This window comes from Mustela nivalis (genome assembly GCF_964662115.1).
Source record: "Mustela nivalis genome assembly, chromosome: X".
Lineage (NCBI taxonomy): Eukaryota > Metazoa > Chordata > Mammalia > Carnivora > Mustelidae > Mustela > Mustela nivalis.
Genome location: NC_139040.1, coordinates 65,923,261 through 65,947,665, shown reverse-complemented (window position 1 = coordinate 65,947,665; position 24,405 = coordinate 65,923,261). Strand labels below are relative to the sequence as shown.

The 24,405-nt window shown below is 40.5% G+C and overlaps 1 protein-coding gene and 1 pseudogene across 2 annotated transcripts in view; one reads left to right on the top strand and one right to left on the bottom strand.

The window, feature by feature from the left end:
• The window catches only part of ZDHHC15 (zDHHC palmitoyltransferase 15), a 1,212,570-nt gene that overhangs the window by 33,576 nt on the left and 1,154,589 nt on the right, over positions 1-24,405 (bottom strand). The gene's annotated exons all lie outside the window — the stretch shown is intronic.
• Positions 24-757, top strand: LOC309855991 (eukaryotic translation initiation factor 4E type 2 pseudogene; annotated as a pseudogene). The gene has a single exon. The product of its transcript is annotated as a eukaryotic translation initiation factor 4E type 2 pseudogene (transcript).

Genomic DNA, 24,405 nt, shown 5'->3' with positions numbered 1-24,405 from the left:
GTGGTGATGGCAGTGGTGAGAGGATGAACAACAAGTTCAGTGCACTGAAATATGATGACAGTGGGGACCATGATCTGAATGAAGTAAACAGCACAGAGAAGGAAAAAACATAAAGAGACAGGAGTCAGGGCACCAGTAAGACGAAGGCTGTTGCCCCTGGACCAGCAGAGCATCTCCTTCTGCAGTACAGCAATACTTTCTGATATGCCAGAAGAACCCAGGATGTCTCACCAGCTTACAGAGTTGTGAATAAAATATCAAACAGATTGGCACCCTTTGCCTTTGCAGAGCAGTTCTGGAGGTTTTACAGTCATATGGTAGGTCCTGGGGACCTGACAGGCCACAAGGACTTTCATTTCTTCAAAGAAGAAAATAAATCTATTTGGGAAGATGATGCAAAAAAAAAAAAAAATGGTGGCAAGTGGATTATTTGGTTCCAGAAAGGCTTGGCATCTCATTGCTGTAAGAATCTTATCCTGGACATGCTGGAGAACAGTTCATGGCTGGGGAGGAGATCTGTGGGGCTGCGGTCTCTGTCCAGTTTCAGAAGGACATTAATTCAATATGGAGTAAGACTGCCAGTGACCAAGCAACCACAGTCCAAATCCAGGAAATGATTTGGCGAGTGCTTAACCTACCTCTCAACACCATTATGGAGTACAAAACCCACACTGGCAGCATCGAAATGTCAGGCAGGCTGGGCCCCCAAAGGGTCCTTTTTCAAAACCTCTGTAAGCTACAGTTGAATGTGCCATGACCTTCTCCCCCTCTGGATGGCACCATCATTGAAGCTGGCAACATCAGAGTCTCTTGTTTTGTTGGTGTGCTGCCTGGAAGATTCCTCTGCCTGGTGTGCTGTCCTGGACAAGAGGAATTTTTCTTTAAAGATTTATTTATTTACTTGAGAGAGAGAGAGAAAGAACATGCACAATCATGAGGGGCAGAAGGAGAAGGACAGAGAACTTTAAGCAGATTCAGTGCTGAGCATGGAGCTCAAGGCAGAGCTCGATCTCACGACCTTGATATCACAACCTGAGTGGAAACCAAGTGCTTAACCAACTGTACCACCCAGGTGCCCTGCATTTTATATTTTAAGAACAGGCTGACAAGAAGCAGCTACAATAGCTGAGATTACTTAATAAATGATGCTAACCTAGAAAAAAAATAACAAGAGAGGAAGATTGGCAAAAAGTAGAAAACCTGGAGAGTATGTGTGCTTATAATATTTGAGGGCTTCCCACATTTCCATAAAGTATACTACATATCTTCTAAACATAATCAAGGATACCAGGAGCCTTACAAGTTCAATTAGGCTTATTCTGAAGTAGAAATTACTTCAGAATGGGATTCATTGGGGGTGGAGTGGGATGTCTTGGATTCAACTGTAACAAGACTGAGGTAATTGTTGTGTTGTCATAACAAAAGGGAAGTTTACGTATTATCTTCAAAAAGTAGTAGCCAAACCCAAGAATTTGTCAGTGTCGGTGTCAGTTAGCTCTATATAGGGAGGAGAGTTCTGTACATGGCAGACCCAAATCTTGGTTCCTATTAAGACATATTCCACTATGGAGTGGCTCCTTTGTGGCTTTGAAGGAACTATCTGCAAAGGTTAGTCTGTCTCTTTTGCTCAGAGTCCCATTGCATCCAGCCTCTTCTGATTACAATAATAGCTAACATTTTAAAAATAATGATTTCTATGTGACAGGCCTAATCACATTTTTATTTGACTCAACACACTGAAGAGGCTTCTAGTCATTTTATTTCACTACTTGAATTTTCTCTTGTGTTTGGATCTGTCTTCTTCACTCTTAGGGGACTAAAAGCTGAGAGAAGTTTCCAAGGAAATAGAGCCTTTTATAGTTTGTTTCAGATGTATATTCTCTGGTTCTGTAATAAAACTGCTTCACCATACCTAGTAATAAATCTAACCAAAGAGGTGAAAGACCTGTACTCTGAAAACTATAAAACACTAATGAAGGAAATTGAAGATGACACAAAGAAGTGGAAACACATTCCATACTCATGGATTGAAAGAACAAATATTGTTAAAATGTCTATACTACCCAAAGCAATCTACACATTTAATGCAATCCTTATCAAAATACCAACAGCATTTTTCACAGAGTTAGAACAAACAAACCTAAAATTTGTGTGGAACCACAAAAGACCCTGAATAGCCAAAGCAAACTTGATAAGAGAAAAACAAAGCTGGAGGCATCACCATTCTGGACTTCAAGCGATATTACAAAGCCATAGTGATCAAAACCAGTATAGTACTGACACAGAAATAGACACATAGATCAATGGAACAAAATAGAAAGCCCATAAATGAACCGACAACTATTTGGCCAATCAATCTTCAACAAAGCAGGAATGAATATCCAATGGGAAAAAGACAGTCTCATCAACAAATGGTGTTGCGAAAACTGGACAGCAACATGCAAAAGGATAAAACTGGGCCTCTTCATTATAACATAAACAAAAATAAATTCAAAATGGACTGAAGACCTAAATGTGAGACAGGAAACCATTAAACTCTTAAAGGAGAACACTGACAGTAACCTCTTTGACATCTGACATAGCAATGTTTTTCTAGATATGTCTCCTGAGTCAAGGAAAGGAAAGCTGAAATAAACTATTGGGACTATATCAATATAAAAATCTTCACAGCAGAGGAAATAATCCACAAAACAGACAACGTATGGAATGGGAGAAAAAATTTGCAAATGGCATATCTGATAAAGGGTTACTATCCAAAAATCTATAAAGAACTTATAAAAACTCAACATCTAGAAAACGAATAATATAATAACAAACAGGCAGAAATCAGAAATATACATTTTTCCAAAGAAGACATACAGATGACTAACAGACATATGAAAAGATGCTCAATATCACTTACCATCAGGAAAATACTATTCAAAACTACAATGGGATATCACCTTACACCTGTGAGAATGGTTAAAATGAGTAACACAAGGAACAGTAAGTGCTGGCAAGGATGTGGATAAAGTGGAACCCTCATTCACTGTTGGTGGGAATCCAAACTGGTGCAGCCACTCTGGAAGACAGTATGGAGGTTCCTCAAAATGTTAAAAGTAGAACTACTTTATGATCTAGCAACCGCAATACTAGGTATTTATCCAAAGAATACAGAAATACTAATTCAAAGTGAAACATGTACCCTGATGTTTATAGCAGCACTATCGACAATAACCAAATAATGGAAACAGTCCAAGTGTCCACTGACTGATTAATGGCTAAAGAAGATGTGGGGGACACACACACACACACACACACAGGAATGTTATTGAGCCATAAAAAAAGAATGAAATCTTGGCATTTGCAATGACATGGATGGACCTAGAAAGTATAATGCTAAGCAAAATAAGTCAGTCAGAGAAAGGAAAATATTATCTGATTTCACTCATATGTTGAATTTAAGAAAGAAACAAAACAAACTAGCAAAGTGGGGGAAAAAAGAGTGATTCAAACCAAGAAACAGAGTTTTAGCTATAGGAAACTGTTTGTTACCAGAAGGAAGGCAGGTGGAGATGGGGGAGTGGATGATGGAGGTGATGGGGATTAAGGAGTATATTTATTGTGATGAGCACCAGGTATTGTACAGAAGTGTTGAATCACTTTATTGTACACCTGAATAGAATAGTACACTGTGTATTAACTAACTGGAATTTTACTTTATTTTATTATTATTATTTTTTACTAACTAGAATTTTAATAAAAACCAAGAAAAACCTGCCTGGCCATTGTGGTGAATCCATTTTGATATCTCTGTGCAGTTCATATGACTCCTTAAATTGCATCCCCACCCCCGCCATTTTCCAGTTTCTTTCTTATAATGGTGGGATCCTGGCAATGAATGTGATTTATAAATGTTGTTTCAGGGGCACCTGGGTGGCTCAGTGGGTTAAGCCTCTGCCTTCAGCTCAGATCATGAACTCAAGGTCCTTGGATGGAGCCCTGCATTGGGCTCTCTGCACATCAGGGAGCCTGCTTCCCTCTCTCTCTCTGCCTGACTCTCTGCCTACTTGTGATCTCTGTCTGTCGAATAAATAAAGAAAAATCTTCTAAAAAATATTGTTCCAATCCTAGGCATAAGTTCCTTGGCCTAAGGATGAGAGCCTGACTAGAAGCTCTTACCAGAAATTTTAAATTGTGTGTGTGTGTGTATGTGTGTGTGTGTGTGTGTGTGTGAGAGAGAGAGAGAGAGAGAGAGAGAGAGAAATGGAAATGGTTTGTTTCCCCCCTGTGTTAAACCTTCAAAAGTAAACAGTAATGCCATGGCTCTGTGGGGAAGTTCTATTTCCTGTGCTCTCTGTGGAACTGAGAAAGCTGCTCATCAGAGAGAGAAGCAAAAAGAAACATTATAAAGAGAAGGATAAATGATATTTTTTATTGTCTAAGTTTCTGAAGACTTTACAGTTGCCTTTTCTTTTCAGTTCCTGAAATCCAATAACATTCTTGACCTTGAGTTTCGTGACACACCCCTACCTCCTTCTTAGAAGTTTCCCTATTTTGATGGAAGTAGCTTACATTGGTTTCTATTACTTGTAACCAAAGAATCTTGGCAGAGAGACTTGAGTCAGGTTGATCATCATGCCTAAGTCTCCAAGTCAATTTTCTTTCATTTGTCTTTTAGCATTGTGTCTAGAAGAAAGTTTAAGAATACCCTCTATCCTCCATGCTTTAGTCTATTCTCTAGGCCCTTTCTTTCCACTGGCTGACATGCTGAAGATAAACTCTTGCCAGTACCCAAGGGGTTGAGCCAGAGCCAGGTCACTAGTCAATGCCAGCAAAGTAGTTGCATTTATTTCCAGTAGATAATTTATATACATATTAAGAGTGGATTGGGATGTTGTTGCAGGGAAAGTGGAAAGAAGGAGAATCTTGGAGTGAATATAGACACCAGATTAGTAGAGGAATGAAACACATTTACTGGACAATCTATAGTATCTCAGCCAGGGATCTCAGAAAGGAGAGAGCAGAGAACTCTGGGTCAATTCTCCCAAAGTTAAGTTGTTTTGTTAGGCAAACTGCTTTATGGGCCATAGGTTGCTTCTGAGGCAGTGAGGGTAGAAATGTACAAGAGCTGAAGAGTTCGCAACCAGAGAAGACAGGAAGTCCAAGTCAGGGAAATAGGAGAAAAGAAGGTGAAGGGGCAAAGTGACAGGATAGAAGAAAAATGAGGTAGAAAGCTCTAGAGACAAATTGGAGCATTCTAAACGCACTAAGTCAGGAACCAGTTGACTCATCTGGAGGTCAGCCAAACCAGACAGGTAGCCCCCTGTTGTGTTGATATAACTAGCATAGCCAAGAGATTTCAAGGCAGTAATTTGGCTTTCCTGATTATTTTGGCAGACTACACTTCCACCACTATACTTATATCAACTTAATTTAGATGAGTGCCTTTGTAATTGCCACTATAGCCCTTCAACCTATATCAAATGATCCTGCATTCTATTGGAGGTCTCCATTTCTCCCCATCCCTGTTTACAGGCAGAATGTTTATAGAGACATTACAATTGTGCTTCTTACTGATGTCTATCATTATTTGACACATTTAAATGTAAATGAAATCCATTTTTATATTTGGTCATTTTATCCTAGGGCAAAATGTTTTATTATAATCCATGAGAAATGCAAGAAAGAACAGAGGGTCTACTCAGGCTCACTTGTTTGCAAGAAATCCCCTCGATCTAACTCAGATAAGGTGAAATTTATCCTAAAGCTGTGAGTAGAATAACAGGGTGGAAGGAGTAGTATATAAATCCAATAATAAACACTAACAGGAATGGAATTCATTAAGATTAGAGTGGGGGATAGTTTTGGCTTTAAGTTAGTCCTTGAGAATTTCAGTAACATTTCATTCATTCTAGTGACTAAGTGACTCTTCTTGACACCCCACCACCACTTGATTACCTCTAATGAGTCATCATCACTCATAAATCTCCTTGTACATGGCCTATCATGGCTTCTCCAGTCCCAACTATACCTCATGACCTTTTAGCTATAATAATTCACTGTTTTCTGTTACTGTAGTTTTGTTTTATATTTTAGATTTAAGAAATAAAGTATGTGATTAATCCAGATCATTCTTTTAAGGCAGCCTACACCAGCCAGTTTATACCCTCAGAAAGGTCTTGCTTTCTCCCCCACCACAAAAATTTAACTGGTGGGAGAGGGAAAACAAGTAGAGTAATGTAGTAGAAAATATGGCTACTTAGCTGTCACTAGGGATCTGGAAGAGCATAAAATAGTGGAATATGACATGAGGTAGAAGGAAAGAATACAGCTTAGGTACAGGTGCCTACGACAAAGAAAACTAACATAGGGAGTCAATCTAAGCCTGAGACAGGGTCTTAGACCCAAACAGTAGAAAGATTGTTATGGGGCTCCCTTACAGCAACATTTATGGCATGTCTACTTTGGACCACCCAATTTAAATTCATTGACTCATTTTTCTGGTCTCCTAATATCCCTGAGGAATAATTATTATTAATGCAATTGTATAGATGGAGAAACTGAAGCCCTAAGAGTAATTAGCTAAACTTATGAGCAAATAACTGACACATAAAAGATATAAGCCTATAGTGCCCAAGATCTATTCCACCTGTTCTTGTTAGAGAACAAAAAGCCCCTATATGTGGGTGTGGGTAGTAGTCTTCTTTGCAGAGATAGGCCCCTAAATAGAAAGCCATGCAAATATCCTGGGAAGTTGGGTTAGCCTTTGGGGCCATCTGAGTTAGGATGGTCTCAATGTTGGGTAAGTGATGTTAGTCCTAACAATAAAACATGTGGAAGGATGAGTTACTTGGGGAAGTACATGCTGCCAGGGAGAGGGTATGTGAAAACAGCTACTTTAAAATGAGTAAAGTGATTTTGACCCCCTCCAATAAGCAGCCCAGACAAAGAACCTTTGAGGGCCCCTAGACATCAAGCAAGGCCCTGGAAATTAACCCTCAGTGGTGGTAATTCTACTGAATAATAAAAGGAACAAAGGAGTAAGGCATAGAAGAGTTCATTTTGGAGTTCTACCTCCATTTTGAGACACAGAGGAATGCAGAAGACAATGTTGTGTATTCCCAGGGAAATGCAAATTAGAGACTCCATACTTCCATACTTCCCTCCTCATCCCTCTCCCTCCATAAGAGAGGCTGGTGTGGGTGGGTGGGGGCGTCCACAAGGTCTCTGGTTCAGCTTCTGCAGCCTTCATGCCTCCATCTTGGGGCTATGGTGCCATTCACTGTCCAGAGTTTTCCTTGGGAGGAAGAGTGAGCCTGGGTGCAGCAGGTACTGTCTCCTGGAACAGCAAGCAGACTTTCTGAGAATTCAGGGGAACAGAAGGATTCACTTACTTCCTTACTTTCTTTAAGTAAGGGTGGAGAGAGCCTTGGTGAAAAAGGGGTTTGAAAAATGGCATTTAGTTCCTCTCTGGGCCTCACTTTCCCCATCTGTAAAATAGGTATAAGAGCAGCTGCCTCTCAGGATTGGGGGTGGGGTAGTGTCGAGGGCGGATGCTCCAGGGGCCCGGAGATCTGTCAACCGCAGAGCTTTGCAAAATGGCACCTGGCGATTTGCCAGAAGGTGTGTCTAGAGTGACTGATCTAAACAGGAAGTACTACCTATTGGCTGTTGAACTATTGCTATGCTGTGGGTACTTGGTAACAAGCTTAAGATTGGTGGATGCATATCGCTGTCTATGCTGATTGGCTTAGCTCCCCTATATAAGTGATGGCGATATGAAATAAAGAGGCCCCCTTTTTTGAAACCCAAGCTGACGGAGGGTCGTTATTATCGCTGCTGGACAGCGATAGGGTAGGTCAGATGTGATGAGAAATATGGGAGCATCTGGGAACTATAGGTTGCCCACCCAAAGGTGGGGGCACCCTATTATTGTTGAAGGGAGCCTCTGTGTCCAGATATGCTGGGGGGGGGGGTAGACCCCTGTGTTCATGGAGCTAAAGGATGAAGGAGGTGTGTCAAGTGGAGGGGGCGGGGTGAATGAGGAGGCAAATAGCTGAAAGATTTCCCCGTGACTGGGGGGAACTCTGGCCCTTGCAAGGCTTTGAGGCAGATGGAACTGCAAGGCTGGATCTCCCAGAACATGCCACCCTAGAGGAGGATGAGGGTATGTGGGTGTGTGGGGGAGAGGAGTGGAAGTGGTTACCATGGCCCTCTCCTTCACTCTTACTTAGGCAAGTGGCTGAAGGAAGCAAATGGGTGGAGGAGTGTCAGATGGGGAGCAAATTGAGAAGGGGGGGTCTTATTATTGGCCTGGTCCATTTCTGGGTCTCCCTTCAGGTTTTGGGGTAGGTTTCTCAAGCCTAGGAAATCCCACCAGCTAGTTCACCTGTGTGAACTTAGGGCAGCTATTGGGGGCTCACCTTCACCCTGAATGGTACCCAGGGACTGTGTTGTGAAGGAGCCTACCTGAGCTGGGAGCCCCCACTAGTGTAGCTGGCCATTCCTCCCCAGGAGTTCTGAGACAACTATTAGGGGGAACTGGTGGGATAGATTGGTGGGCCAGTTCTTTGGAAGAAGCAGCCCCAACAAATGTTGACTTGTGTGGAGAAGGTGTCCCTCCAGGCCCGGCCCAGGGTTGGAGGCAGGAGTGGAGGGCAGAGGAGAAGAGCCTCTTCCAACCAAGGGTTTCCTGGAGCTGACTCCCACCCCCAGTCCCCCATCTTCAAGAGCCCCTTGCCTAGAATCTCTTAGATCCTTCTCCAGCTGCAGGCCGACTCAGTCCTTGGGGCCTTGGGGCCAGATCAGGTAGGGGAAAGAGGGAAGAGGGCCACTGGTAGGAAGGGGTTGTTGCTCCTCCAGCCTGGATCACCTCCAGGGCTCTGGATCAAGTGCTTGGTGGGGGCGGCAGGGGCAGGGCAGTGGGGGTGGGGATCAAGGAGGACCTGAGCCCAGGACACATGGCAGTCTATTCAACTTGCTTCCCGGACAGTTGGTAGAACCTGAGGTTAGGTTCTCCATCTTTCCTTCCCATCTCCTTCGCCTGGGCAGTCCCGATTCCCATCTGTGTAGCAAGGTCAGATATATCTCCGTGGTGCGTCTCCCAGATTCTAACCCATCCCAGATGCGGAAGTGGATGGAGGGCCACCAAGGGGCATGAGCCCTGCCCTTCCCCACCTAAGGAGACAAGAGGGCAGTGGCAGAACGAAGAGATTGCTGCAGCTAGGGCTCCATGGACCCCAGCCCCATCTCCATCACCTGGCACTCCCCAAGTGAGAGTGTGGGGTGGGCTTGGAGACCTGGTGGGAAGTGGTACTAGTTAACACCCCCATCCTGGGATCCCAGGGCCCAGTCATTGCAAGGACAGTGTAGGGTGGGTGTGCAATGTAAAAAGGGTAATGGTTGCCTGTTTCTACCCTCTTATCCCTGGAGCATGTAGGCCCCAGGAGCAAGGAGGCTCTGGGCTGGGGGTGCTGAACAGGTGCTGTCAGTCCAGGCATCCTACTGACCAGACAGTAGTCTGGGCTCAGCTCTGGCACTTATTAGATGTGAAGAATGGCAATTTTTAAGAAGATTTTTTTTATTTATTTCAGAGAGAGACAGAGAGAGATAAAGCATGAATGGCAGGGGCAGGAGGAGAGAGGGAGTCTCAGGCAGACTCTCTGCTGAGCACAGAGCCCACTAGGGGCTCAGTCGCATGACCATGAGATCATGACCCGAGCTGAAGCCAAGAGTTGGAGGTGATTCAATGACTGTGCCACCCAGATGCCCCAGCAATGGGCTAATTTTATTCTACTGGGATCTGGCTCAGCAGGAAACCAAAGCTGAGGAGCTCATAGTTATTCTGGGTGGATCTGACTGGGTGGAAGCCAGTCACAGGGCAGCAGGGAAGGGAAAATGCTGTGATCTTCATCCCAGGGGTGTGGGGGGTGCATTCTCAGAGAGGACCAAATTTTAGTACCTAGGCATGTATGCTCCAGGTCACTGTGTTAGAATGGAATCCAGAGCCTGTCAAAGAGTCCTGGAGGTTCACTCTTGGACACTTAGGAGGAAAGGTGTCAAGGGAAAGGTCTATTAGAGGGCCAAATATAAGAATACCCCTCTCTAAAGAGAAGGGACATTGCCACCGAATTTGTTAGGCACCTCTAGAGCTGGCAAATGTGCTATTTGAGAGTGTCAAAATCAGTAACCCAAATAGAGTCCTGACAGATCACCTGTCCTGAGAAGATGGAAGCAGAGAACAGACACTCTAACATAAGACCAGGGAAATGATCCAGGAAAGTAAGAGGGAAGAGTCCCGAACAATTTAAAAAAATGGGCATGAAAAAAAAAATGGGCATGATGTTTTGTTTGCATCATTCCTTCAGGAGGGCTGGCTGTGGGAGGCCGCAATAAGGCTTGAGACGAGGACCAAACCAGGCCCTGACTTGTGCCTGCTTTAAAGTCTGAATAACCTAACCAAAGGTTTAGGATGGGAAAAGTTGAGTAGCACTGAGAAAGGGTCTGTGCTATGTGTTGTGCGCTTGCCTACGTGACTTCCCACATGCTTGCTAAACAAATAATTCAGTTGGGGTCATAAGTTCATGGCTGGTCCTTGATGCCCTAGTACAGCCCATAAATTACTTTCAGATTTGCTGTATCAATACAGAACACCTGTACTGGCTTCAGCCATTTGGCATCATGAGGTCTGCTTATAGTCAAATGTGAAACTTATTATGGGAACTCGTGGTTGTTTAACTAGACACAGGTGTATTGCTTCTCATATGGTAATATCACTATATATATGGCCTTAATGCTTTGAATAAACTTAGCACTGTTGGACATCCTCCTCAGTGCTCCTCCTGCTCCCAACTCTTTGCTTCTCGAGTTCTTTTCTTCATCTTCTTACTCTCACGTTCCTGGTTGATTTGTCACACGGGCTGTGACAACTGACTATTTTTAAAAGCTAGAACAGGTACTAGCACCACCTCTCTTTCTAGGCTTCCCTCATTCTGAGATAGACCAGAAATCCTTGTGTTTGACTGACAGAAGGCCAATATTCTTTCTGGGGGGATTTCTGGCTTGGAGGTGACAGTGTTGACAGTGTTTCAGGGTCTTCTAACACTTCTCAATAGACCAACCTTAGAACTATCCAGGTTTCAGCTAATGGGAACATTATTTCCTCTCCTAATAAAAACAGCTTCATTTTTTGATCATAAAAATGACATATTTTATAAAGTATTGTTTAATAAAAATAGCAATCTGTGAAAAATGTTGATACTGTCTTCCCCCTTCGGCTTTTCTGTAAAATAATAAAACACACGCCCAAATATTTGTGTGTATATCTAGTAGGATTTGGGGAATATAGAGAAAAATGTAGAAAACTATACAAATTTTTAATATAGGTTACCTATGGTAGGGTGGAGGTAATGTCATGGAAGGGAGGAAGATAGTGAAAAAAATGGTAAGGTAAAAAAGCCACATTAAAAAAGAAACATATGGAGGGAGGAGTCAAGATGGCGGAGAAGTAGCAGGCTGAGACTACTTCAGCTAGCAGGATATCCACTAGATAGCTTATCTAAAGATTGCAAACACCTGCAAATCCATCAGCAGATCGAAGAGAAGAAGAACAGCAATTCTGGAAACAGAAAAACAACCACTTTCTGAAAGGTAGGACCGGCGGAGAAGTGAATCCAAAGCGACGGGAAGATAGACCCCGGGGGAAGGGGCCGGCTCCCGGCAAGCGGCGGAGCAACGGCTCACAAAATCAGGACTTTTAAAAGTCTGTTCCGCTGAGGGACATCGCTCCAGAGGCTAAACTGGGGCGAAGCCCACGCGGGGTCAGCGTGGCCTCAGGTCCCGCAGGGTCACAGAAGGATCGGGGGTGTCTGAGTGTCACAGAGCTTGCAGGTATTGGAACGGGAAAGCCGGCTACAGAGACAGAGCCTACAGTAAGCTCACAGCTCGGTGTTACCTTGAACCGGTCGCAGGCTCAGTGAGCTCGGAGCGCGGCCGGAGGTCAGGCAGACGGGAGTAACTGGGCAATGTTCTCTGAGGGCACACTGAGGAGTGGGGCCTTGGGCTCTCGGTTCCTCCGGGCCGGAGACCAGGAGGCCGCCATTTGTATTCCTGTCCTCCAGAACTCTACAGAAAGCGCTCAGGGAACAAAAGCTCCTGAAAGCAAACCCGAGCAGATTACTCACCCCGGCCCCTGATAAGGGCAGTGCAATTCCGCCTGGGGCAAAGACACTTGAGAATCACTGCAACAGGCCCCTCCCCCAGAAGATCAACAAGAAATCCAGCGGAGACCAAGTTCACCTACCAAGGAGTGTGGTTTCAATACCAAGGAGAGCAGCAGAATGCCAGAGGAGGAGAAAGCAAAGAACGGAACTCATGGCTTTTTCCCTGTGATTTTTTTTAGTCTTGCGCTTAATTTTTTTCTTTTTCATTTTTTGTTTTTTTTCTAGCCTTCTGGTAAATTTTTTTTAACTTTTACCTTTTTCTTTTTTAACGTTTTTTAACTAGTTTATCCAATATATATATATTTTCTTTTTTATATTTTTATTATTTGTTTTCCTTTTTTAAATTCTTTTCTTTTTTTTTCTTTCTTCCTTTTTGAACCTCTTTTTATCCCCTTTCTCCCCCCTCATGATTTGGGATCTCTTCTAATTTGGTTAGAGCATATTTTCCTGGGGTTGTTGCCACCCTTTTAGTATTTTCCTTGCTCCTTCATATACTCTTATCTGGACAAAATGACAAGACGGAAAAATTCAACTCAAAAAAAAGAACAAGAGGCAGTACCGAAGGCTAGGGACCTAATCAATACAGACATTGGTAATATGTCAGATCTAGAGTTCAGAATGACAATTCTCAAGGTTCTAGCTGGGCTCGAAAAAGGCATGGAAGATATTAGAGAAACCCTCTCGAGAGATATAAAAGCCCTTTCTGGAGAAATAAAAGAACTAAAATCTAACCAAGTTGAAATCAAAAAAGCTACTAATGAGGTGCAATCAAAAATGGAGGCTCTCACTGCTAGGATAAATGGGCAGAAGAAAGAATTAGAGGTATAGAAGACCAAATGACAGAGAATAAAGAAGCTGAGCAAAAGAGGGACAAACAGCTACTGGACCACGAGGGGAGAATTCGAGAGATAAGTGACACCATAAGACGAAACAACATTAGAATAATTGGGATTCCAGAAGAAGAAGAAAGAGAGAGGGGAGCAGAAGGTATACTGGAGAGAATTATTGGGGAGAATTTCCCCAATATGGCAAAGGGAACAAGCATCAAAATTCAGGAGGTTCAGTGAATGCCCCTCAAAATCAATAAGAATAGGCCCACACCCGTCACGTAATAGTAAAATTTACAAGTCTCAGTGACAAAGAGAAAATCCTGAAAGCAGCCCGGGAAAAGAAGTCTGTAACATACAATGGTAAAAATATTAGATTGGCAGCTGACTTATCCACAGAGACCTGGCAGGCCAGAAAGAGCTGGCATGATATTTTCAGAGCACTAAATGAGAAAACATGCAGCCAAGAATACTATATCCAGCTAGGCTATCATTGAAAATAGAAGGAGAGATTAAAAGCTTCCAGGACAAACAAAAACTGAAAGAATTTGCAAATACCAAACCAGCTCTACAGGAAATATTGAAAGGGGTCCTCTAAGCAAAGAGAGAGCCTACAAGTGGTAGATCAGAAAGGAACAGAGACCATATACAGTAACAGTCACCTTACAGGCAATACAATGGCACTAAATTTATATCTCTCAATAGTTACCCTGAATATTAATGGGCTAAATGCCCCTGTCAAAAGACACAGGGTATCAGAATGGATAAAAAAACAAAACCCATCTATATGTTGCCTCCAAGAAACTCATTTTAAGCCTGAAGACACCTCCAGATTTAAAGTGAGGGGGTGGAAAAATTTACCATGCTAATGGACATCAGAAGAAAGCAGGAGTGGCAATTGTTATATCAGATCAATTAGATTTTAAGCCAAAGACTATAATAAGAGATGAGGAAGGACACTATATCATACTCAAAGGGTCTGTCCAACAAGAAGATTTAACAATTTTAAATATCTATGCCCCCAACGTGGGAGCAGCCAACTATATAAACCAATTAATAACAAAATCAAAGAAACACATCAACAATAATACAATAATAGTAGGGGACTTTAACACTCCCCTCACTGAAATGGACAGATCATCCAAGCAAAAGATCGGCAAGGAAATAAAGGCCTTAAACGACACACTGGACCAGATGGACATCACAGATGTATTCAGAACATTTCATGCCAAAGGACTTCTCTAGTGCACATGGAACATTCTCCAGAATAGATCACATCCTCGGTCCTAAATCAGGACTCAACCGGTATCAAAAGATTAGGATCATTCCCTGCATATTTTCAGACCACAATGCTCTAAAGCTAGAACTCAACCACAAAAGGAAGTTTGGAAAGAACCCAAATACATGGAGACTAAACAGCATCCTAAAGAATGAATGGGTCAACTGGGAAATTAAAGAAGAATTGAAAAAAATCATGGAAACAAATGATAATGAAAACACAACAGTTCAAAATCTGTGGGACACAACAAAGGCAGTCCTGAGAGGAAAATATATAGCGGTACAAGCCTTTCTCAAGAAACAAGAAAGGTCTCAGGTACACAACCTAACCCTACACCTAAAGGAGCTGGAGAAAGAACAAGAAAGAAACCCTAAACCCAGCAGGAGAAGAGAAATCATAAAGATCAGAGCAGAAATCAATGAAATAGAAACCAAAAAAACAATAGAACAAATCAATGAAACTAGGAGCTGGTTCTTTGAAAGAATTAATAAAATTGATAAACGCCTGGCCCTACTTATCAAAAAGAAAAGAGAAAGGACCCAAATAAATAAAATCATGAATGAAAGAGGAGAGATCACAACTAACACCAAAGAAATACAAACAATTATAAGAACATACTATGAGCAACTCTACGCCAATAAATTTGACAATCTGGAAGAAATGGATGCATTCCTAGAAACATATAAACTACCACAACTGAACCAGGAAGAAATAGAAAGCCTGAACAGACCCATAACCAGTAAGGAGATTGAAACAGTCATTAAAAATCTCCAAACAAACAAAATCCCAGGGCCAGACGGCTTCCCGGGGGAATTCTACCAAACATTTAAAGAAGAAACAGTTCCTATTCTCCTGAAACTGTTCCAAAAAATAGAAATGGAAGGAAAACTTCCAAACTCATTTTATGAGGCCAGCATCACCTTGATCCCCAAACCAGACAAGGTTCCCATCAAAAAAGAGAGCTATAGACCAATATCCTTGATGAACACAGATGCGAAAATTCTCACCAAAATACTAGCCAATAGGATTCAACAGTACATTAAAAGGATTATTCACCACGACCAAGTGGGATTTATTCCAGGGCTGCAAGGTTGGTTCAACATCCGCAAATCAGTCAATGTGATACAACACATCAATAAAAGAAAGAACAGGAACCATATGATACTCTGAATAGATGCTGAAGAAGCATTTGACAAAGTACAGCATCCCTTCCTGATCAAAACTCTTCAAAGTGTAGGGATAGAGGGCACATACCTCAATATCATCAAAGCCATCTATGAAAAACCCACCACAAATATCATTCTCAATGGAGAAAAACTGAAAGCTTTTCTGCTAAGGTCAGGAACACGGCAGGGATGTCCATTATCACCACTGCTATTCAACATAGTACTAGAGGTCCTAGCCTCAGCAATCAGACAACAAAAGGAAATTAAAGGCATCCAAATAGGCAAAGAAGAAGTCAAATTATCACTCTTCCCAGATGATATGATACTATATGCGGAAAACCCAAAAGACTCCACTCCAAAACTGCTAGAACTTATACAGGAATTCCGTAAAGTGTCAGGATATAACATCAATGCACAGAAATCAGTTGCATTTCCCTACACCAACAGCAAGACAGAAGAAGGAGAAATTAAGGAGTCCATCCCATTTACAATTGCACCCCAAACCATAAGATACCTAGGAATAAACCTAACCAGAGAGGCACAGAATCTATACTCAGAAAACTATAAAGTACTCATGAAAGAAATTGAGGAAGACACAAAGAAATGGAAAAATGTTCCATGCTCCTGGATTGGAAGAATAAATATTGTGAAAATGTCTATGCTACCTAAAGCAATCTACACATTTAATGCAATTCCTATCAAAGTACCATCCATCTTTTTCAAAGGAATGGAACAAATAATTCTAAAATTTATATGGAACCAGAAAAGACCTCGAATAGCCAAAGGGATATTGAAAAGGAAAGCCAACGTTGGTGGCATCACAATTCTGGACTTCAAGCTCTATTACAAAGCTGTCATCATCAAGACAGCATGGTACTGGCACAAAAAGAGACACATAGATCAATGGAACAGAATAGAGAGCCCAGAAATGGACCCTCAACTCTACAGTCAACTAATCTTTGACAAAGCAGGAAAGAATGTCCAAGTAAAAAAAGACAGCCTCTTCAATAATTGGTGCTGGGAAAATTGGACAGCCACATGCAGAAAAATGAAATTGGACCATTTCCTTACACCACACACAAAAATAGACTCAAAATGGATGAAGGACCTCAATGCGCGAAAGGAATCCATCAAAATCCTTGAGGAGAACACAGGCAGCAACCTCTTCGACCTCAACCGCAGCAACATCTTCCTAGGAACAACGCCAAAGGCAAGGGAAGCAAGGGCAAAAATGAACTATTGGGATTTCATCAAGATCAAAAGCTTTTGCACAGCAAAGGAAATAGTGAACAAAATCAAAAGACAACTGACAGAACGGGAGAAGATATTTGCAAACGACATATCAGATAAAGGACTAGTGTCCAAAATCTATAAAGATCTTAGCAAACTCAACACCCAAAGAACAAATAATCCAATCAAGAAATGGGCAGAGGACATGAACAGACATTTCTGCAAAGAAGACATCCAGATGGCCAACAGACACATGAAAAAGTGCTCCATATCACTCGGCATCAGGGAAATACAAATCAAAACCACAATGAGATATCACCTCACACCAGTCAGAGTGGCTAAAATCAACAAGTCAGGAAATGACAGATGCTGGCGAGGATGCAGAGAAAGGGGAACCCTCCTACACTGTTGGTGGGAATGCAAGCTGGTGCAGCCACTCTGGAAAACAGCATGGAGGTTCCTCAAAATGTTGAAAATAGAACTGCCCTATGACCCAGCAATTGCACTATTGGGTATTTACCCTAAAGATACAAACGTAGTGATCCAAAGGGGCACGTGCACCCGAATGTTTATAGCAGCGATGTCCACAATAGCCACACTATGGAAAGAACCTAGATGTCCATCAACAGATGAATGGATCAAGATGAGGTGGTATATATACACAATGGAATACTATGAGGCCATCAAAAGAAATGAAATCTTGCCATTTGCGACAACATGGATGGAACTAGAGTGTATCATGCTAGTGAAATAAGTCAAGCAGAGAAAGACAACTATCATATGATCTCCCTGATATGAGGAAGTGGTGATGCAACATGGAGGCTTAAGTGGGTAGGAGAAGAATCAATGAAACAAGATGGGATTGGGAGGGAGACAAACCATAAGTGACTCTTAATCTCACAAAACAAACTGAGGGTTGCTGGGGGGAGGGGGTTTGGGAGAAGGGGGTGGGATTATGGACATTGGAGAGGGTATGTGCTTTGGTGAGTGCTGTGAAGTGTGTAAACCTGGTGATTTACACACCTGTACCCCTGGGGATAAAAATATATGTTTATAAAAAATAAAAAATTAAAAAAAAGAATAAAGTGGAAATCAAGATTTGCTGAGATGAAGGAAAACAATTTGTCAAGGAGAAATATACCCTGAAGAGTGTCTAAGGGAAATTCTGTAACCAGAATGGAAATAATGAGAAAACTTGGAGTATCAAGAAAGTAGAAAGAACAAGGTAAGCAAAAATGAGTAAATATAATACTTTTCTACTTCCTCTTGAGTTTTTAAAATTATGTTTGATTGTTGAAACAAAAAATATAATACTGCCTGATGTTACTCTAAATGTATATAGAAGATAAATTAAGATATATATAAAGGGTAATAGGACATTAAAGATGATTTCTATACTTCACTCAAGCTGGTAAAATGAGGACACAAGTAGACTGTGATGAACTGTGCATATATAATGTAATACCCAGACCAACCACAAATAAAACTATACAAGGAAACAAACTTCTTAAAAGACTATAGATAAGGGTTTCCTGGGTGGCTTTGTTGGTTAAGCATTTGCCCATCCCTCAGGTCATGATCTGAGGGTCCTGGTATGGAGCCCAGCATCAGGCTCCTTGCTCAGCAGGAGAATCTGCTTCTCCTTTTCCTCTACCCCACTCCCTGCTCTTGTGCTCTTTCTCTCGCTCTCTCTCTCAAATAAATAAACAAAATCTTTTAAAAAATGAAACAGAAAACTATAGATAAATTAAATAGAATACTTTTTTCTTTTTTTAAAAAATATTATTATTCCACAGAGAGAGTGAGAGAATATAAGCAGAGGGAACAGTAGAGGGACAGGGAGAAGCAGGCTCACTACTGAGCAGGGAGCCCAACTTGGCGTTCGATCCCAGGATCCTGGGATCATGACCTGAACTGAAGGCAGATGCCTAACCATCTGAGCCCCCCAGGAGCCCCAAATTATTTTTTTAAAATATTTTATTCATTTATTTGTCATAGAGAGAGTACAAGAAGGGAGAGTGGCAGGTGGAGGGAGAAGCAGGCTCCTCACTGAGCAAGGAGCCTGAGGATGACTAGATTCCAGGATACTGGGATCATGACCTGAGCTAAAAGCAGCCACTCAAATGACTGAGCCACCCAGGCATCCATCTGAATAGAATTCTAAAAACTTTTCTGGATATTAACATAAAGGCAAGGAAAAGAAAAAAGAAAAAGAAAAATGAAAGAGACAAATATAAAACAAAAAATAAAATGGCACACTTATGTGCTAAACAAATAAATGCAGGAAATATAAATGGTCTAAATACACCAATTAAAAGACAGAGAATGGTAGAGTGGATTAAAAAACATTACCCAACTATATGCTATATGAAAGAAACTTACTTCAAATATAAACATATAGTCAGGTTGAAAGGAAAAGGATTGAAAAGATATGTGATGTAAACATTAACCAAGGGAAAGGAGGATACTTTACATTATCAGATAAAGTAGATTTCAGGACAAAAAACTTATCAGAGACAGAGACATTATATAATGATAAAAGTACCAATCCACCAAGAAGACATAGCAATCCTAAACATTATGCACCCCAAAATAGAGATGCCAAATATGTAGAGTGAAAACTGGAAAAACTGAAAGTAGAAATATAAAAATCCACAATTATGCATGGGGACTTCAAACCTCCTCTTTGAACAATTGATAAAATAACTAGACAGAAAATTGGTAAGAATATAGAGTAACTAAAAAATACTATCAACCAACACAATCTAATTGACACTTACGAGACAATATACTCAAAAGTAGCAAAACACACATTCTTTTCAAGCCTATGGAACATATATATACCAAGATAGGTCACATCTAGAGCCATAAGATAAGCCTCAACTTATTTATAGAACTGAAATCATACAGATCATGTTTCACAGCACAATGAAATCAAACTAAAAATCATTAACAGAAAAGCAAGAGGAAAATCTCCAAATACTTGGAAAACTAAGTGACACAATTTTAAACAACCCATGGATCAAAGAGGAAGTCTCAAGGGAAATAAAAAACATAGCACTGAATGAAAATGAAAACACAACATATCGAACTTTGTAGAATGAAGACAAAACAACGCTGAGTCAGAAATTTATAGCACGAAATGCGTACATTTATGAAGAGGAAAAGTCTTAAATCAGTAATCTATGCTTTCACCTCAAGAATCTGGGGAAAGAAGACAAACAAAAGAATGGAAATAAAGTACAGAAATCAATGAAACTAAAAATAAAAAAAACGATGGGAACTATAGGTAAATACAAATATAATTCTTTTAAAAAAGATTTTATTTATTTATTTGAGAGACAGAGTAAGAGTGAGTGTGAGTGGGGTGAGGGGCAGAAGGTGAGGGAGAGGGAGAGAATCTCAAGCAGATTCCACACTGAGTGCAGAGCAGACTCTAGGTTCGATCTCAGGACCCTGAGATCATGACCTAAGCCAAACTGAGAGTCTGACAACCAACTGATCCACCCAGGCACCCACAAATAGAAAACGTTTCAAGGTGAAACATTTCAAGGTGAAATGAAGAGTTGGTTCTTTGAACAGTTTAAAAAAATAACAAACCTCTAAGATGGACTAACAAAGAAAAAAGAGACAAGACACAAAAAACCAATATCAGGAACAAATGGGCTATCACTACATTTACTTCAGACATCAAGGGGATAATAAGAAATTGCCATGAATGACTCTATTTTTAAAGATTTTATTTATTTATTTAACAGAGGGAGAAGGGGGACAGGGGAGAAGGAGAAGCAGGCTCCCCACTGAGCAGGGAGTGGATGTGGGGCTCGATCCCAGGACCTTGGGATAAGGACCTGAGCCAAAGGCAGATGCTTAACCCACTGAGCCACCCATGTGCCCCACCATGAATAACTCTAAAAACATAACTGTGACAGTTTAGATAAAATAGATCAGTTTCTTGAACATCTCAAGCTATCACAACTCACACACAATGAAATAAATAATTTGAATAGCCATATACTTAATAAAATAATTGAATTCACAATTTAAAAACCCTCATGCACAGTTGATGGGGGTGTAAATTGGTGCAACCACTGTGGAAAACAGTATGGAGTTTCCACAAAAAACCTAAAAATACAAATGTCATATTCCACTGTGGGTTATTTACCCAAATAAAACAAAACACTTATTTGAAAAGATATATGCACCCCTATGCTTATTGCAGCAGTAGTTACAAACTCTCCCTATTCCAGTCTAATTAGAAACAGGGCAGGAAACCTGCAGAGATATTTCATTGAAGAGGCTATACAGATGGCAAATAAGTACATGGAAATAATTTCAAAATCATTAGCCATCAGAGAAATGAATATTAAAACCATGATGAGATAGCACTATACACCAGAATGGATAAAATTTTCTAAAAAATTGACAACATCAAATACCGGCAAAGATATAGAGAAGCAGGATTATTCATACATTGCTGGTGGGAATGAAAGATAAGGTGGAAAACTGTTCAGCAGTTAAAAAAACAAACAAAAAATAACTAAACATTCCATTACCATATGATTCAGCAAATGCTCTCCTGGGCATTTATCCCAGAAAAATGAAGACTTATGCTCACACACAAAAAAACTTATACATGAATGTTTATAGCAGTTCTGTAAGTTTTAACACATGCATAGCTTCCTGTGAAAATCAGCATACTTATTTCCATCACACCCCAAATCTCCCTCATGACTTTAGAGTAATACCCTACCTTCTATAATAATCCCCAGAATCCAGTGATTGTTTTTTTTAATCACTACTGTTTTTTTTCAAAAATGTATAAATGGAATAAAACAGTATATAACTATGAAGAGTGGAAAAATATAACTTTTAATGAAGTGCAATTCATTAATTTGTTCTTTCATCGGTTGTACTTTTGGTGTGGTATAAGAAATCTTTGCCTAACACCAGGTCACACAGATTTCCCCTCTCCATTTTTTTCCTAGAAATTTCATAGGTTTAGATTTAACACTTAGGTCTATGATCTATTTTGTGCTGATTTTTATATATGTGGTACATGCTATGAATTGAAATTTATTTTTTTGTATATGGGTATCCAATTGCTCCAGCACCATTTATTGAAAGTACTCTTCTTTCTTCACTGAATTACTATTTAAGCCTTTTCATATGTTCCAACATGACAGTTGTCCATGTATATGTGGATCTATTTTCTATTTTACAATCAATTATTGTATACTACAAGTTTGTTAAACTCATTTATTAATTCTAGTAGTTTTTTTGTAGATTTCATCATATTTTCTACATAGATAATCATATAACATAAGAATAAATGAAATTTTATTTCTTTCCTTCCAATCTGGGAGTCTTTTTTCCTTTTCCTTGTCTAACTGCACTGGTTAGAATGCCCAGTATTGAATAGAATCAGTGAAACCAGACATTCTTGCTTTACTCCTGATATTAGGGGAAGCACATTCAGTCTTTCATTACTAAGTGGATGTTTACTGTAGATTTTTTGTAGATGCCTTTTATCATATTGAGGAAGTTCCCTTCAAGTCTTACTTTGTTGAAACTTTTTATCTGAATGGATATTGGCTTTCTCAAATGATTTTTCTTGTCTATTGAGTCGGCCATATGGTTTTTCATTTTCAGTTTGTAAATATGATGAATTTCCTTAATTGATTTCCAAATGTTACACCAAACTTGCATTTCTGGGATATGCCCTACCTGGTTATACTATGTTATTCTTTTTATATATTGTTGGATTTGATTTGCTAAAATTATTTTTTTTTCGATTTTTGATATCCAAATTCATGAGGGATATTGGTTTGCAGTTTTCTTTGGTGTCTTTTTTTGGTTTTGGTGTCAATAAATCTACTGTCATAGAATGAATTGAGGAATATTCCCTAATTTTAGTATTTGTTTAACAATTTTAGTTTTCAGAGAACTTTCAAATTTATAGGAAAAAATTGAGCAGAAAGTACAGAGTTCCCATAATTACCCTCAGCCCCTCTCTTGCAGGTTCCCCTATTATCATCTTATATTAGTATAGTATGTTTATTATCATTCAATTATCCAATATTAATACATTCCTATTTTTTTAATTTTTTATTTTTTATAAACATATATTTTTATCCCCAGGGGTACAGGTCTGTGAATCACCAGGTTTACACACTTCACAGCACTCACCAAAGCACATACCCTCCCCAATGTCCATAATCCCACCCCCTTCTCCCAAACCCCCTCCCCCCAGCAACCTTCAGTTTGTTTTGTGAGATTAAGAGTCACTTATGGTTTGTCTCCCTCCCAATCCCATCTTGTTTCATTGATTCTTCTCCTACCCACTTAAGCCTCCATGTTGCATCACCACTTCCTCATATCAGGGAGATCATATGATAGTTGTCTTTCTCTGCTTGACTTATTTCACTAGCATGATACACTCTAGTTCCATCCATGTTGTCGCAAATGGCAAGATTTCATTTCTTTTGATGGCCTCATAGTATTCCATTGTGTATATATACCACCTCATCTTGATCCATTCATCTGTTGATGGACATCTAGGTTCTTTCCATAGTGTGGCTATTGTGGACATCGCTGCTATAAACATTCGGGTGCACGTGCCCCTTTGGATCACTACGTTTGTATCTTTAGGGTAAATACCCAATAGTGCAATTGCTGGGTCATAGGGCAGTTCTATTTTCAACATTTTGAGGAACCTCCATGCTGTTTTCCAGAGTGGCTGCACCAGCTTGCATTCCCACCAACAGTGTAGGAGGGTTCCCCTTTCTCTGCATCCTCGCCAGCATCTGTCATTTCCTGACTTGTTGATTTTAGCCACTCTGACTGGTGTGAGGTGATATCTCATTGTGGTTTTGATTTGTATTTCCCTGATGCCGAGAGATATGGAGCACTTTTTCATGTGTCTGTTGGCCATCTGGATGTCTTCTTTGCAGAAATGTCTGTTCATGTCCTCTGCCCATTTCTTGATTGGATTATTTGTTCTTTGGGTGTTGAGTTTGCTAAGATCTTTATAGATTCTGGACACTAGTCCTTTATCTGATATGTCGTTTGCAAATATCTTCTCCCATTCTGTCAGTTGTCTTTTGATTTTGTTCACTGTTTCCTTTGCTGTGCAAAAGCTTTTGATCTTGATGAAATCCCAATAGTTCATTTTTGCCCTTGCTTCCCTTGCCTTTGGCGTTGTTCCTAGGAAGATGTTGCTGCGGCTGAGGTCGAAGAGGTTGCTGCCTGTGTTCTCCTCAAGGATTTTGATGGATTCCTTTCGCACATTGAGGTCCTTCATCCATTTTGAGTCTATTTTTGTGTGTGGTGTAAGGAAATGGTCCAATTTCATTTTTCTGCATGTGGCTGTCCAATTTTCCCAGCACCATTTATTGAAGAGGCTGTCTTTTTTCCATTGGACATTGTTTCCTGCTTTGTCGAAGATTAGTTGACTGTAGAGTTGAGGGTCTATTTCTGGGCTCTCTATTCTGTTCCATTGATCTATGTGTCTCTTTTTGTGCCAGTACCATGCTGTCTTGATGATGACAGCTTTGTAATAGAGCTTGAAGTCTGGAATTGTGATGCCACCAACGTTGGCTTTCTTTTTCAATATCCCTTTGGCTATTCGAGGTCTTTTCTGGTTCCATATAAATTTTAGAATACATTACTATTTTTAAAGGTTTTATTTAAATTCCAGT